A 14871-nucleotide genomic window follows, 5' to 3' on the forward strand; every position below is an offset into this window, starting at 1 on the left:
TCTGACTCAAAGCGATCGGAGAGGGACACGTAATGGTTGGCAAAGAATCACAATTTAAACCGAAGGAAAGTCGTCTTTCCGAGTTAATTTTCTTCACCACTTTAACTAAATAGTTATCCAAAGTGCCATGGGCAGGTGGGACATATTGGGATGACATGCTGCTGCCTACTGCAAAACAAACCCAGTTTAATTAGATGATATATCACGTTAAAATATCACGCCCCCACAGTCCCACCCGTAAATCACAGCCCACAAATCATAGAAGTCTCACTGTGTCTTTGGTGGGTAGAGTAGATGTAGTCTTGAACCTCTTAGAGCCAGAGTCTGTGGCCCAGCCCAGCCTCGTTCTGCCCCGGACTGCCACAGACTGTCTCGGGCTTCTCCCGCGATGCTCCCGCGCTCGACTCGCGGGGCGAGAAGCGTTCCGTTTACTTAAGCGCCTCCGGGCACGCTGGTGACGCGAATGCTGCTCGCCTTCCTGGGGCAGCTGGGAGGGGTGGTTCGCGTTGGTCGCGTTGGTCTGGCCGTTTCCCTCACGGCGTGGCAGATAGCGGGAAAGCCGTTCCCCTCACGGCTGCTGGTCCGCTTTAGCTGTTGGCCCCCTGGAGCTCGGTACGCTCCGTTTACTTAAGCGCTTCCGGGTGCGCTGGTGACACGAACGCTGCTCGCCTCCCTGGGGCAGCTGGGAAGGGTAGTTCACGTTGGTCGCGTTGGTCTGGCCGTTTCCCTCGCGGCGTGGCAGATAGCGGGAAAGCCGTTCCCCTCCCGGCTGCCGGTCCGCTTTAGCTGTTGGCCCCCTGGAGCTCGGGACGCTCCGTTTACTTAAGCGCCTCTGGGCGCGCTGGTGACGCGAATGCTGCTCGCCTCCCTGGGGCAGCTGGGAAGGGTAGTTCGCGTTGGTCTGGCCGTTTCCCTCACGGCGTGGCAGATAGCGGGAAAGCCGTTCCCCTCACGGCTGCCGGTCCGCTTTAGCTGTTGGCCCCCTGGAGCTCGGGACGCTCCGTTTACTTAAGCGCCTCCGGGCGCGCTGGTGACGCGAATGCTGCTCGCCTCCCTCGGGCAGCTGGGAAGGGTAGTTCGCGTTGGTCTGGCCGTTTCCCTCCCGGCGAGGCAGATAGCGGGGAAAGCTGTTCCCCTCACGGCTGCCGGTCCGCCTTAGCTGTTGCCCCCCTGGAGCTCGGGACGCTCCGTTTACTTAAGCGCCTCCGGGCGCGCTGGTGATGCGAATGCTGCTCACCTCCCTGGGGCAGCTGGGAAGGGTAGTTCGCGTTGGTCGCGTTGGTCGCGTTGGTCTGGCCGTTTCCCTCAAGGCGTGGCAGATAGCGGGAAAGCCGTTCCCCTCACGGCTGCCGGTCCTCTTTAGCTGTTGGCACTTTATCAAAAGCCGTGGATGACTTGACTTCAGAGGTGATCTCGATTTGTCTCTGGTATTTTCCTGTGTGAGTACTTCTACACAGTTGACCACTTTCTCTCTGTCAGACTGTTTCTTAAAGGTACGGACGTGTAATCTACCAGTACGGTGGGTTTTAGGATCATTCTGTAATTGAAGTGGACTGTTCATAGTTGTTTCGGTCATGGGCGGCAGTGTTAAGTCCATGTGTTGGTCCTCTAAACTGTCCAGGAAGCGTACCAGATCTTCAGGCTCTGTGTAATCTCTTGATTTCCCATCCATTGTGATCCACATTGTAGCAGGTTCTAAAAGACCATATTTAATATCCCATTTCCGAAGTCTTGGCCTAAGTTGCAGAAATGCTTTTCATTTGGCATTGGTTTCAGTGGAGAAGTCCCCAGCAATAAATACTTTATGGCCTTCTAAGTCATAAGGACCATGTTTACGAGCAGCTGTTAGTATTTGACGAACCTGTTCATGACGCTGGAGACACGCAATTATTGGCCTAGGTCTAGATTCACGGGTTGAAGTTGAAGTTCTTGATCGAATCCTGTGAGCTCTCTGCAACTCAAGGGGATGTTCAAAAGATATGTTCAGTAGCCTCGGTATCAATGTTAGTAGCAGACTCTTCACATTATTATTCATTTCCATTTTTTCTGGAATTCCATAAAAGCAAACATTATTTCTTCGGGCCCTGTCTTCCAAATCAATTACTTTTTGTTTTAAATGCCAGATATCTGGACCCCAACACTCTGCATTATCTAATCTTTCTTCCAAAAGGGTGGTTCGTTTATCTAGAGTTTCCACTTTGGTATGAAAAGAGTTTAGGTCCATCCTTATTGACTTCATTTCTGTTGTGAGATCTGAGATTTTGATATCCACAGATCCTAATCGTTGTCCCACAGCAGAGATCTCTTTTAAAATAAGGTCCATAGAAGCAGTATCTTGTGGGGCAGTAGTAGAAGTGCCCGAAGGTAAAGTGTTCCCCACTACTTGTGTAAACAAAGGCTTTCTATTAGGTTTTCCACTGGCCATACTGTTATACTTTAATGTTCGAGAAAACAAGAAATAAGTGTTGCCTAGTAACCAAATATGATATCCAGTCGCCTCACAAGGACATATGGACAGACTTTTGGGATTCTCAAAAATGATGGCTGCATGTTTTCAAACAAGGGGTGCTGAAAAACAGTCTATTGGAAATGTCACTCTGCTTTCCCCTGTTTATCCAAGTTCGCTCTGCACCCTTTGCTGGTAGGACTTTCCTTGTCTTTTTTAATGTGTAGCAGAGGTTAAGCTGGCAATTGAAGAGAAATACTTTAGGTTTGAAAGTTCTCATATGCTTCCCCTGCACACTATGAGAAGTACAAGAGTGATGCAAAAACACACAGCAAACTTTCCACTTCAAGAAAGGGAATGCCACTTAACTCTTCAGAATCAGGTTGTGTTTCCTGACAGAATAAGTCATTTTTCACAGACTTCTGGGATTCTAACAAATTATGACTGCATGTCTTTAAAATAGGGGTTGCTGAAAAACAGTCATCTGGCAATCAGAAATGTCACCCAGCTTTCCCCTGCTGTGTTTCTGTGGTATTCCATGACATGTCATGTAGAACCATGACATGTCATGTAGAACTTATGATGTCAGTAGAGTGTTCTGGGGCTTTAGTTCTGGGCGGCTGTTGGAGGAAGACGTGCCTCTTCCTGTGGATGTAAAGCTGTTCTACCATCCAATAAAACTACTTGCAGGAACCCAATTAATATCTTGTGTTGATTTATAACACAAATACTGGCGACGAGGATGGGATTTATGGTTTCCCATGTTCATAGCTTATGTAGATGTCTTGGAAAAAGAGGGGTGTTCTGCCAAACGAAAACTAGCTCTTTTGCGACATTGTTTGGGAGGGGCAGGGGGGCGTGGCTTGGACGCCGATCGGGATGGCGGCGTGAGCTCGCTGCTCCGCGCGGAATCCCGCTAATTCTCCTGTTTTTCGGGACCCTAGGCGACCCGGAGACGACGTTCCTGCCCTCTGAAGGGTGAGGGGACTGCTGGCCGTAATCGGTGAATCGCTGGGGGACTGCTGGCCCCGAGGAGATCGAGGAAGAGGCGGCCGAGGTGTAGCCCGGGGTGTGAAGAAAATGGCGGCGAGGTGGTCGGACGGTCCCGAGCTTCGGCCCTGAGTCCGGCTGTCGCCAAGCAGAGAAGGACCCTGCACCCGGCTGCTCGCAGCACTGGGATTGGCGGCGCGACGTCCTGAGACCGGGGGACGCTGCCCGACTCACCCAGGAGATCGGGGGTTCTCGTCGGCCGCCGTCCCACGACTCATCCTCCCCCCACGGGTCCAGTGGGGGTGACGGTCCGGGGCTCATCCGACTGGTCATTGTTTTTGAGACCATTGGCGGTGGCATTGCATTGCCCGGTGCCCGGTAATCAGCACGGACCCACGAGAGCGCCCGCAGTACGGGTGGCCGGACTTGTGACGCAGCACCCTAACATGGCGGCGACCGGAGGGCCGATGCCCGGGAGCCATGAGGGGGACTCGGCGACATCGGCCCGGCTGAGTGAGAGTCCCTCCCCGGAGCTTGACCAGGAACAGCGGCTGAACCGGCGCTTGGATGCCATCCTTGAGGCGATCACCTCCACCAAGGAGGCGTTGCACAACGACATTGCCCAGGTGGCCACGGGCCTGGGGCTGCTACGCGCGGACCACGCAAAGCTGGCGGATCGGGTCAAGGAGCATGACCAACTGTTGCTGGACCTGAAGCCCTCGGTGGTGACCGCGGAGCGCAGGATTACAGACATTTTGGCCCGACTGGACACTCTAGAGCGGAGGGCGGAGGATGCCGAAGGCCGCAATAGGCGGAACAACGTGCGGGTCGTGGGCCTGCCGGAACGGATTGAGGGGGAAGATGCGGTGGCCTACATGGAGAACTGGTTCCGCACTGTGGTGGCGCCGGAGGGGCTTACTCCATTTTTCACTCTGGAGCGAGCTCACCGGGTGCCCGCTCGCCCGCTGGGACTTGGCCGCCCCCCCCGACCAATGGTGGTGCGGCTCCTCCACTACAAAGACCGGGACCTCCTCATCCAGCGGGCCAGGTTGTCGGGCCCTTATGGGGTGGAGAACAGCAAAGTGACGATCTTTCCGGACTATACGCAGGCGGTCCAGAAGGCCAGGGCATCGTTCCTTGCTGTGAAGAAGGAGCTCAGGGAGGAAGGCATTCAGTACTCCTTGCTTTACCCGGCCAAGCTGCGGATTATCATGGATGGCACCACACACTTTTTCCAGACTCCGGATGAAGCTTGGCAATGGCTTGAGTCGTACAGAGCAGGGACGGACAGACCGCACCAAAGTAGGCGAGACCAACCCAAGCAGACCCGGGTGCGGCAGTCACAACGAATCAGGTCCCGTAACAGGCGCCAGCGGGAGAAGCGGGAGGCTCAAATGGCGGCGGAGAAGAGGGATGCACTCGCGGCGACGGCGGCCATTACAGGGTCACAACAGAACAGTGAAAGGGCCGAAACGGACTCGGGAGGAGAAGGCAGCAGAACAGGAGAGGATCTTTCGGAAGCAGAGAGCCAGAAGGGGCCGACAGTGACCCCACAGACCTCGGATGAAATTTTCTGCGGCTAAGATAGACTTTGGCCTAGATCGGGACTTCATGGTAGGGTGATATCCTGTTGCTGGAGGCAGGGTCGCCGGGTGGGGGAGCTGAGTGTATTGGAGGGGATGAAGGGCGGGACGCGGGCTCCGCTAGCTGGGGTCGGCGGCGACTCACCCCCCCTAGGCCCTTAAGGTCGACTGTGGTGGAGACCACAGGATAAGTGTGCGAGAAGTTGGATCAAGGTTTGGATGGGGGCGGCCATTGGGTTCGTGTGCTCTGTCCTGGGGAGTGGGGTTTGGGGTATGTTTCAGTTTTGGGGTTGTTTGGGGGGGGGCAACTGCATTGGGGGGGTCATGGACCGTTGGAGTTTAATTCGGATTGTACGGACTTGGTATGGGGACATTACCTAATTTGAAATGCCTAACGTGGAATGTCCGGGGGCTGCGGACTATGGTGAAACGTCACAAAGTACATGCATACCTGGTACGCAGGGGGGTTCAGATAGCTATGCTCCAGGAGACTCACCTCACCAAAAAAGAGTGCGCTGCCTTGCAGAAAAGATGGCGGGGCCAGGTTTTTGGCACCACTTATTCAGCGTATGCCAGGGGGGTCTTGATCTGGGTGAGGGCGGGGATACCCTTTCAGGTGTTGAATCAGGTAATGGATCCGGATGGCAGGTTTGTAGCGGTGGAGGGGAGATTATACGGACAGGATGTGGTTTTATGTTGTGTTTATGCACCGAACACGGACCAAGGCCGATACTTTGATACCCTCTCGGGGTCCTTGGCCTCTTTCCTGGCGGGTCCGATAGTGCTAGGGGGGGACTTCAATTCGATTACGGATGTGGCTCTGGATAGGTCCCATCCCCCCTTAGTAGACTCTCCTGTGCGCAGGCTGGCCGCGCACAGGAAGGACTGGCAAGACCGGTGGGGGTTGCTTGATGTCTGGAGGGAGAGGCACAGGGGAACCAGGGATTACTCCTTTTATTCCGCTCTACATGATTTACATGTCAGGATTGATTCGGTGCTTTGCGGGAGCTCCCTTGCCCCATTGATTACCCATGCTGAGTACCTTGCTAGGACGATATCCGATCATAACCCCCTATTGGTACATTTTCAATGGCAGAGGGAGCGCTCCGTAATACCAACATGGCGGCTTCGGCCGGAGACGCTAGAGGATTCTGTGTTCGCCGATGCGGTCCGGCAGGGCATTGATAGTTATTTCGGTGTGAATGAAGGAACAGCGACGAGCAGGTCCGTTGAATGGGATGCACTGAAAGTGGTGGTGAGAGGGGTGTGCTTGGGCAGGTTCTCGAATGCTCGAATGTCTGTGCTGAATGATTTAATGAAAGCGGAAGACACTTTGAGGGACCTGGAGCGCCGCAGGCCAACTAGGCCGGGTATACGGGCCCAGTTATTGGAAGCGAAGGAAGCGGTAGCCGCGGAGACGGAACGTTTGCGCTGCTATGATTATAGGCAGTACATTGTCAGGGCACACGCAGAAAGGGACAAGGTGGGTACCCTCTTGGCCAGATTAGCTAACCCGGAACTTAGGGGTTGCCCGGTCCTCAGCATTATTGACGCGCAGGGAGGGATGGTGTACTCCCAGGCAGCTGTATTGGACCGCTTTCGGGGTTACTATGAGGAATTGTACCGGAGTCAGCTGGGAGTGGGGGTTCAGGACATCGTGGAATACCTGGGGGAGAGGCCGCTCCCGGTCTTGGACGACGACGACGCGGGGGACCTGGGTAGCCCGATCACGCTAACGGAAATTCGAGTGGCTATCAAACATATGGCCCGTAACAAGACGCCCGGGGTGGACGGACTCCCAATCGAGTTCTACCAGCAATATGTAGACGCTCTGGCGCCCAGGCTGCTGGTGGTGTATGCGGAGGCCTTCGAGAAGGGGGCATTGCCTGCCTCCATGCGGGAGGCCTTGATAGTGCCACTCCTCAAGCCTGGCCGGGATGCCACGGACGTGAGGTCTTATCGCCCGCTGTCCATGCTGACGGTGGACTATAAGATCCTGAGTCGCATCCTAGCTACTAGACTGGCCCCGCACATGACGGGCCTGGTGCACAGGGATCAGGCCGGGTTTATACCCACAAGGAGCGCGGCGATGAATATCCGCCGCCTGGTGGGAATAATGGACGCCATCTTGGATGGGGAGGGATCGCTGGCGGTTCTGTCCGTGGATATTGAGAAGGCCTTCGATAGTCTGGAATGGCCTTTCTTGGATGGAGTGCTGGAGCGGTTTGGCATGGGCGATGGATTTCGGAGGTGGACGAGAGTCTTGTATAATTCGGCGACGGCGAGAGTTCGATTGGGCGGCTTGGTGTCTGCCGCGTATCCGGTTGGCAGGGAAACACGACAGGGGTGCTCTCTCTCCCCTCTGTTGTTTGCCCTGGCGATGGAACCCTTAGCGGTCCATGCGAGGTCAGGCGATCGATATGCGGGAATAGTGAGTGACGGGCGGTGGCATCACATATCGCTCTATGCGGATGACCTGCTCCTGTACCTAGCTGACACTTCGGGGGCACTGGTTGGAGCGATGGATCTGCTGTCCGAGTTCGGCCGATTGTCAGGCCTTAAGGTCAATTGGGCAAAGACCTGCGTGTTTCCACTGAGAGCGGGATCTCCAGCCCCTAGTAGCGACCTGGGTGTGGCGTGGGAACCCTCTTGCATCACCTACTTGGGTGTCCGCATTTACCACTCGGCTGCTGACCTGTTGGAGGGTAACATTGGCCGTTGTGTCCGGTCACTACGGGGCAGCTTGTCTTTCTGGTCGACCCTCCCGCTGACAGTCCTGGGCAGGATAGCATTGTTGAAAATGGTGGCGCTCCCCCGCTTCCTTTATTATTTCCGAACGCTACCTGTCTGGATTCCCCAGGCGGTGTTTAGGGAACTGCGGTCATTGATTATTGGCTTTCTATGGGGGCATGGCCGACGCAGGATAGCCTTGAGCACGCTACTTCGCCCCAAGCTGGAGGGGGGCATGGCCGTACCCGATCTTGAGCTGTATTATTTAGCAGCGCAGTTGCAGGTCCTTACGCAGAACGTGGCCAGGGTGTTCCGGGGGCCGGAGGAGGACCGGGGTCGGGGGATACGGCGCCATGTGCTGTCGTACATTATTATGCAGCAACGGCTCGAATTACGGGCCCTCACCATGGAGGAGCGGACGCTTCGGCTGTGCTGGCAGAGGAGCCTCCGGAGGGCGAGGGCCTCGCGGCCTTATGCCCCGGAGATCCCGATTGGGATGTTGACAGCTCTGCCGCACGGAGGGGATTGGTCCCCGTTGATGGAGTGGGAGGCCGCGGGGCTACAGGTGGTGGGTGACTTGTATATAGATGGGGCGTTGGCACCGTTCGACGTGCTCCGGGACCAGTTCGGACTGCCTGAAGGGGGCTTCCTGCTACACGCGGCTGTAGTGTCTGCCATGCAAAAGCACTGGAAGGAGGGGCTCCTGGAACCTACGACGACTATGGCGTGCCAATATGTGGTGATGGCGGCTGGTACCTTCAAAGCTGTGACGTGCCTCCATAATAGGATGCTGCACGACGGGCTGGAACCACTCCATGGGCTCAAAGTTAAATGGGAGGGGAGCATTGGCCGGCCCATACCGGATACGGCATGGGGCCATATCCTGCGACGCACGTGGAAGGGCACCAGGAACGCGCGCTTTCAGCAGGTTCATTTTTATGTGCTCCATAGGGCCTATCTAACTCCGGAGAAACTACAGCGGCACTTTCGGGTGCCGGATGCCTGTTGCCCCCGGTGCTCGTCCCTTGGGGCGGACATGGACCACTTGTTTTGGGGGTGTCCACAACTGGGAACTTATTGGGCTGAGGTAGGGGAACTCCTGAATGAAGTGACTGACAGGGAGGTAGACTTCGACATGGCGACGTGTCTCTTGCTCTGGTTCCCGCATACTAAGCGCACCAAGGTGACCAGTAAATTCATAGATCTGGGTCTGATATTGGCTCAAAGGGAAATATCGTGGCACTGGAAGGCCAGGGGGGGTCCCTCACTGCGTAGATGGAAGAATGAGTTGCTGAGATGGTCTGACTGCGAGAGCGTGCTCCGGATGAAGCAAGCGGTGAAGTTGGGGAATGAGAAGGCTCTGGATGCGGCCCGTGCGTGGGAGTTAGTGGTACAGGCTCTGCGTGATGCTTTGGTTGTGGATGTGGACGGCGAGAACTAAGCCGCTGGACACCGCAGGGCGAACACAGCAGTATGTCATTCAGCACTGTAGTGGAACCATCCAATTCGGTGGAGCGATGCGCACACCTTTGCAGTTGCCAAGGGGGGGGGGCGTTGGGGGGATTAGTTGTAGAGGGGTTTGGGGGGGGCCGGAAGCCATTGAAGGGTTGCTGGTGGGGGCCTGGAACCACTGGGACAGGGGGTATTGAGTGGCGGGAGGCCTGATTGGGTGGGACGGCCTGGTACGAAGGCCCATATAGCCTTGGGCAGGCCCCGATGGGGGCAACTACGTTGATACCATGGGGATGGCTGACGGGAATGTTGTTGTGGGTGGGGGGGTAAACGCAGATACGTAAATCGACCTTCCGCCGGGGTCCCAATGGGACGTACACTATGCTGTGCTCCTCCAGAGCGAACTGATGTGCCGCCCGGCCTCCGGGATGCGGGCTGAATGGCTGTGTACAACCGTGAACTGTTATTGGACGGGGGGGCCCGCAAGTGCACTGGCTGTTTCCTTTACCTGCTGTTTATAACTCTGCAATAAAAATATATTTAAAAAAAAAAAAAAAAAAAATTGTTTGGGAGGGGCAGGAATTAAAGAATTTGACAATCTTCCTCCAATTGAAGATGCTGGTGATATTGACGTTTTTGAAAAAGCTACAAGACAAATGAAAGTCCGTTTTGGCAGAAAAATAAACACAGTAATGGAGAGGTTTAAGTTTTATTCTTGCACTCAAAAGCAAGATGAGTCCATAGAAGACTATGTTTCGGCACTACGCTCATTAGCCTGTTATTGTTCATTCGAAACAATTTCTTACGAACAAGTTCTTAGAGACCAGATAATGATGCGAACGAAGAGCAAGAAAATACAGGAGAGACTTTGGCTTGGAACAGAAACTACGCTTAACGCTGTTATTAACATAGCCAAAGGTATAGAACAGTCAGAGTTGTTTGTATCAGAAATTAGAGGTGCAAATGTCAAATCCTCAGTTCCCGAGCCTGAAGTAGCCTTAATCAAAAATCAATCTAACCCCAATTTTTCTTCCAAAAACGTATTGAGGAAAGATAGTGAAAAAAAATCCAGTGAAGTCAAAACCTATCCAGATAACAGATTTGGCCAAAGAAAAAACATTTCATGCTACCGTTGTGGTAGTCCCAACCATGTTGGCAATTATAAAGGTTGTCCTGCATGGGATAGAGTTTGTGTGAAATGTAAACGTAAAGGTCATTTTGGAAATGTTTGTCGATCTATACAAAGAGTAAATTATATTTCACAAGAAGAAGAAGAAGTTCTCAATAGTTTCAATTGCATCCTTTCGGTAGATGAGGTTGAACAGGATGAATTTCCCTCTTATCCCATTTTTGTTGATGGCAAATCCATTGAGCTAATGATGGATTCTTGTTCACGTTACTCCATCATTGGGTTAGATTTGTTTAAAAACTTCTGGGACAATAGGGAACTCTGTTTTCCGGACATTCATCCTGGTGGTTACTCAGGCAAGAAAATAGAACTAGAAGGGTACTTCTGGGCCAAACTTCAAGTTAAAAATCGTGTCACCAATGGGAAAGTGTATGTAGCCACTAAAGGCGTAGCAATTTTAGGATGGCCACACCAACGTGAATTAGGCATCAAACTAGATCCTAACGCGAATCCTCCTGTGTGTTTTATTGAACCTGATGTGAATTTACTTTCTGACATGAATGATTCTGGTTTCATTGGTAATATAAAGAATAAGTTTCCAAATGTTTTTAGAGATACCCTTGGTAAGTACACAAACTTCAAACATAGAATAATTCTCAATGAGAATGCTGTGCCAGTTAGACACAGAGTAAGGAATGTCCCGTTAGCTTACAGAGACAAGCTCAAAAGTATTTTGGATGATCTTGTTTTAAAACATATCATCGAACCTATTGAGTCCTCTCCTTGGGTTTCCCCCGTTGTTCTATCCCTCAAAAGTTCTGGGGATCTCCGTCTCTGTGTGGACCTTCGTAGCCTAAACCAGGAAATTTGGGTTGATAAACATCCCTTACCAAATATTCATGAATTGATTTCATCTTTATCTGGTGCCACTGTGTTCTCTACGATAGACTTGGCGAGTGCATATCACCAAGTAGAACTCCATGAAGATTCCAAGAAATTGACGGCATTTGTGACTCCAGAGGGCATGTTTCAATACTTAAGGATGCCCTTTGGACTTGCCAGTGCTGCTTCCGTATTTCAAAGACTCATGCGAGATGTACTAAAGGACTGCAATGGTGCAGTGGCCTTCCAAGATGTTATTTTGATTTTTGGGAAAGATTGTGAAGAGCATGATTTGAACTTGTATTCTGTTCTAAATTGTATTCAACAGAAAGGTTTAACTTTAAAGTTTTCCAAATGTAAATTTAGACAGTCCAAAGTCGAATACTTAGGCCATGAGATTTCAGAGAGTGGTATTAAGCCCAAACTCAGCCATGTCAAAAGTATTCTATCTGCTCCTATCCCTACCTCCAAGGAACAGTTACTATCCTTTTTAGGTCTTACGGAATTTTATGGGAAATTTGTTCAAAATTACTCCATGTTAGTACACCCTCTACGCTCCTTACTCAAGAAACAAGCAAAGTTTGAGTGGGGAAAAGACCAGCAAGAGTCTTTTGATACTCTTAAAAAGAAAATTGTTTGTGCTCCTTTTCTCAAACCTTATTCAGTTAACAAGGAATGTATACTTTGTGTGGATGCTAGTAATGTAGGCCTGGGCGCAGTTTTAATGCAAAAAGATAAGTCAGGAGAATATGTTGTCTCCTATGCTTCAAGATCTCTTCGTGGTTCTGAAGTCAATTATTCCACGATAGAGAGGGAGTTACTTGCATGTACCTGGGCCACACAACATTTCCGTCAGTTTATTTGGGGTACCAGATTTTCACTAAGGACTGACCACAAGCCTCTGGTCACTATGTTATCAGCTGGAGGAGGTAGAACTCTTACTGCTCGTCTGGCGAGGCTTGCTGCAAAGTTGCAGGAATATCGTTGTGTTGTCACCTATGTTCCAGGCCGTCAAAATGTCCATGCAGATTGCATGTCTCGTTTTCCCGTTAAGGATAGTCCAACAGTGGATCATTCTGAAGAGTGTGATGTGGCTTTTACCATGGGTGATATTAACATCATTGTCAATGACAATCAGTCCAAACTGATTTCTCAAGCTGCTTGGACTAAAGCTTGGAATCAGGATGATGTTCTCAAGGATGTAAGGATGTTTTTAAACAAAGGTTGGCCTGAAGAGAGAAAACTTAGTGGTGAACTAGCTTCTTTCTTTAAGGTGAAAGATGAATTGATGGATGATGGTGCTATGATTTTTAGGGATGACAAAATCATTCCCCCCTTAGGCATACGAGATATGATTTGTGATCTGGCTCATGAAGGTCATTTAGGGATGTCTTCCACTAAGAGAAGGATCAGAGAATTTTACTGGTGGCCTAGTATGGACAACATGATTGATAAATGGGTAAGAAATTGTTCCCCTTGTTCCTTGAGTGACAAATCCGTGAAACCTATTATTGTGAATCCTACTCCTGTCGAGTTTGCTCAAGGTCCGTGGCGCAAACTCGGTGTAGACATCATTGGCCCTTTTAGTTATCAATCAGGCAAAGAGATGTTTGCCATCGTTCTGGTTGATTATTTTTCCAAATGGCCGGAGTTGAAAATTGTGGAGAAAGTAAGTTCTGATGTTATTATTGACTTCCTTAATGAAGTCTTTTCCAGAGAAGGTCTGCCTGAAGAACTTGTCACCGATAATGGTCCACAATTTGTTAGCGAAAATTTTTCGTCATTTCTCTCCAGTTGTGGCATCAAACAAAAAAGAGTTTCCAATTATTTTCCTCAAGCCAACGGACAAGTGGAACGCTTTAATAGAGTAATTAAAGAATCTTGTCAGTTGGCTTTGCGTAGTGGTTTGAAGTGGAGGAAAGCTCTCCAAGCTACTTTATTGACGTATCGTTTTTCCCCCAATACTGTAACTGGATTGTCACCTTTTGAGATGTTGCGCTGTAGAAAACCTGGTTCGAAGCTTATGCCTTGGTGGTTGCGTACTGAAAAAGGTGACTATCTAGAATTAGATTTGAAGACTGTCAGAGAGAGAGTCAATAAATACCAAGCTAAGGTGTCTAGTGTTCCAGCACGTAATTTGGGACTACCCAAATTAAGTGTTGGTGACTTCGTGAGAGTGAAATTTGGTGGACAAATCCGTAAAGGCTCCCCTAGATGGTCTGGTCCTCTTCGAATCATCGAACTTTTTAGCAAAGCTGTTAGGGTGGAAGATGGGAAAATTTGGAATTTGAGACGCATATCTGTGTGTAGATCTGATGACCTAAGAAACTTCTCTGAACATAGGTCCGCTCATTCTAATTCTTCCCCTCCACTTTCTAGCGTTTCTCCTTCAAATAACTCACCTGTAGTGAACGACAGTTCTGAGCTTTGTGGTACTCACGAAGCCTTTGATCATTTGTCTTCAAATAAAAATGTAAATGTTAACAATTTCACCAATGATGATTTTCTCAATGGTTCTGCTTCTTGTAAAGATGTGACCAAGAATGTTATTCCTGTGAATGTTGATCAGGATATTGTTGCAGATAACTTGGTTAATACGGACCTTTCTGATTGTGTTCTTCCTACCTGTGACCAAAAGTCAACTGATTCACGTCGTAGTTCACGTGTCAAATGTTTTCCTATGAAATTTAAGGATTTTGTTCGGTTTTGATTTTTTTTTTGCTGTGTTTTTTTGTTAAAATTTTTTTTTTTGCTTTTGTTTTGTTTTTTTGAAGGGGGGGAGGTGTGTGGTATTCCATGACATGTCATGTAGAACCATGACATGTCATGTAGAACTTATGATGTCAGTAGAGTGTTCTGGGGCTTTAGTTCTGGGCGGCTGTTGGAGGAAGACGTGCCTCTTCCTGTGGATGTAAAGCTGTTCTACCATCCAATAAAACTACTTGCAGGAACCCAATTAATATCTTGTGTTGATTTATAACAGTTTCCTGACAGAATAAGTCGTTTTATTCACAGACTTCTGGGATTCTAGCCAAATTCCCTCTATACTCTCTGCTAATAGGAATCCCCATGTTATGTAGCAGAGTCTATGCTTCTCCTGTGTCATGTGAGAAATACAACAGCAATTCAAAGACAATTCAAAAATACACAGCAGTCTTTCCACTTCAAGAAAGGGAATTTCTCTTAACTCTTTAGAATCAGTCTGCTTCCTGACAGAATGAGTCCTTTTTAGGTCTCGGCTAGCCGCGCGAAGCGTGTCTCCGCTGAGAACCTTATGTCGGCGTGTGAGCTTCCCAGGAGACAATCCTGGCCGCGCGCATCGCCTTGGAGGCGATTCCAAACTGACACGCGCACACGAACGAGCGCTGCGGCCAGGCGCTGTCTCCTGGGAAGCACACACGCATGCGCATACACACACACAAGCGCCCACGCACATACATACAGACACCCCCCCACCCCCCCCCTCACTCACATACACGCGCGCGCACACACACACGAGTGCACCCCCCCTCTCCCCCGCCGTCGCACACATGCATACACACATCCATACACACAACGAGGGAACCGAGCGCCCCCCCAGCCCTTTTCAACTTACCAGGTGAATTCTGAGGGACTCCGCTCTCCTTCTGGCGTCGCGAGACGCTTTCACTCCGCCTTCT

This window comes from Lissotriton helveticus, chromosome 1_2 (genome assembly GCF_964261635.1).
Source record: "Lissotriton helveticus chromosome 1_2, aLisHel1.1, whole genome shotgun sequence".
Taxonomy (NCBI): Eukaryota; Metazoa; Chordata; class Amphibia; order Caudata; family Salamandridae; genus Lissotriton; species Lissotriton helveticus.